The sequence below is a fragment of the Echinops telfairi genome, unplaced genomic scaffold (genome assembly GCF_000313985.2).
Source record: "Echinops telfairi isolate 266 unplaced genomic scaffold, ASM31398v2 ScPeMD7_5592;HRSCAF=6446, whole genome shotgun sequence".
Taxonomy (NCBI): Eukaryota; Metazoa; Chordata; class Mammalia; order Afrosoricida; family Tenrecidae; genus Echinops; species Echinops telfairi.
The window spans coordinates 49790087-49792579 of record NW_022109491.1 but is presented as its reverse complement, the minus strand read 5'-3'; positions in this window follow the sequence as shown (position 1 = coordinate 49792579).

Genomic DNA, 2493 nt, shown 5'->3' with positions numbered 1-2493 from the left:
TCCCTCCCTGCTCCCCCCTCCCTCATGAGCCCTTGATAGTTTATAAATTGTTATTTTGTTAATGGAAGGGAAGAAATTGAAATCTGGAGCCATAGCAAAAAATTGACTATATGCTGGAACTAGAAGGAACGCCAGCTCCTTACTCCACTCCAGGAAGTGAGAACTCAGGATCTAAGAATTCAGTTATTTGTCTCCATCCAGAGTCAGGCCTCTTGTTTGTTCCCATATACCAGGCACTACTGACATCAGGCCAATGTTGGTCTACCCAATAAGTAAGATAAACACAGCCTTCCTTGTGTTTACTAATCTGTATGAACAATTTTGCATTTTCCCCCACCACAGCAATGATTATGCTTCCAAGTATGGCTGGCATCTGTCTCTCCCCAATTTCCCAGCACCCTCCTGCAGTCATTGCCTCTTTTCAAATTTATAATTCCTTACAGGAACAGAGTACTCAATAAGTGAAGTAAACATGAGTTTACTTGTGCTTATTTACTAGTAGGTAATGACCAGCTCACATGCATTTTACACCACATGTCCAAATAGCTGCTGATTCTCCAAGAAACCTCAAAACCAACTAGCATCTGCTAGGCAGTCAGGACCTTGATGGTTTACTTTCAAGCCTCCTGCTGAAAGCTATGAGCACTAATGCTAACCCCTTTCAAATGCAGAGAGGACCACTGTCTACCTGTCCTTCTCCCCTCTCTCAAGCATACCTTTCCTGCACCAGCAGAAATGGGCGGGTCAACCAAGTTCAAAAACCTGTTTTTGCTATGTGAAGCAAAGGGAAGCTTCTCAGAGTGAACCCCATATGTGCTTAATAAATGTTTTCAATCCAGATTCTGCAGAGAGCAGAATTGATGCTTCTCTTTTCCTTCTGGGAATGTGCCCTTTTTATGTGTTCAGAATACATATGCTCATCTATATCAGTTTGATGTTCTACTGAATTTTTTTTTTTTTTTTCAGATAGCAAGTTGTAGGGTTATCTTCTCTATCTAAAACCTGGGCCGGTTTTTGTGATCGTTAGATATTATGTCAACTTGTACCTGTGTGAAGGCAGGAGTGAAGTCCAACCTATCCATCACTTCACAATCTAATGCCTCCCTGCGGGTGTGGCCGTTTAATAAGAGCTGCTATGGAGACTATCTCGTGCCCCTCTCCTTCCTGCGTGACTGTCTTGTGTTTCATTTCTGGGGATGGCAGCCCATGAGGCCTGCAGGCCCTGGGAGCTGTTGGCACCCTGCTGTGATCCTGCAGAACTTGGATCTTCACAATGCTGCACCCACCGGTGTGTGATCTCCCACCTTGCTGCTGCACCTTCCTGCTTCATCTGCCGGAAGCTGTATAACACTGGAGGGTCTTCAGCTAGTATTTGGCCCATGGATATGGGTTGGGTTGGACTGGGCTGGGACACTCCCTACACACACACACACACACACACACACACACACACACACACTGGTTTTGGTTCTCTAAAAAGCTCAGCCTAACATGGTTTTCCTCCATGTTCCCATCTCCAGGTCCCCACGCACTAACCACCATGGTATAAAGTACCACCGGAATAGGTTTTCATTTTCCCACCCTGAATGATAAAGGTGAAAACATCACGTCATAAGAGCTTGATGAGATTGTACATTTGCTCTAACTTTTTTATTACTGGCTTCGTTGTATGCATTTACTAAACCCCCTGTCATGTCCCTCCAAGTCTTTCCACTTAAAGGAAGTCTACTACTGACTTGCGATCCCCCAGGACACTGGTGGTTGCAGGTCCATGCTTGGTCTGAAGGATGGCAAAGAGAGCACCTCAGGCTGTCAAAGATAAATATCATTAGCAATAATACATTGAAGAACAAAAGCAAAGAGAGTGTGCACAGAGGCATCCTGTTCTCTCACCCTTCTCACAGTACAGTACACACTGGACCAGGGAACATTTACCCAGAGAGCGAGTCACAAAGAAAAAAGTCGTCTCTCCCCTTTTCGCAGGACTATCTCCCCAGCAGAGCTCTGGAATAAGACCCATGCAGGCTGCCATCCTTCCAACTCCTCAGGAAAAATAGCCAGACATAAAAGAACAATTAGCACTCTCAGTCCCCAGCGGAGTGCAATCCCCAGCAGGTATTCTGCTGCCAGCTGGCCCACAGAGCCAGCACCAGCTTCTTGCCCAAGGTGAGGTGATAGCTTAGGCCAATGGGTAGCACAGATGGTAGGAAGCCTTGCTGGAACTTATAAACCCTAAAGAACACTGTATTAGTCTGGGTACTTTAGAGAAACAAATCCATAGAAACTCATGTATAAGAGAGAGCTTTATATAAAGGTTAACTGTGCATCAAGAAAACATCCCAACCCAGTGCTGCTCAAGCCCACAAGTCCAATATTCACCCATTAACCCATATGTCCAACACCAGTCCACAAAGTCCTCCATCTCACAAAGCAGACCCAACGATGCCGACTGCAGGAGGAAAGCTGAAGTAGTGAATGTGTAAGCATCTCAGC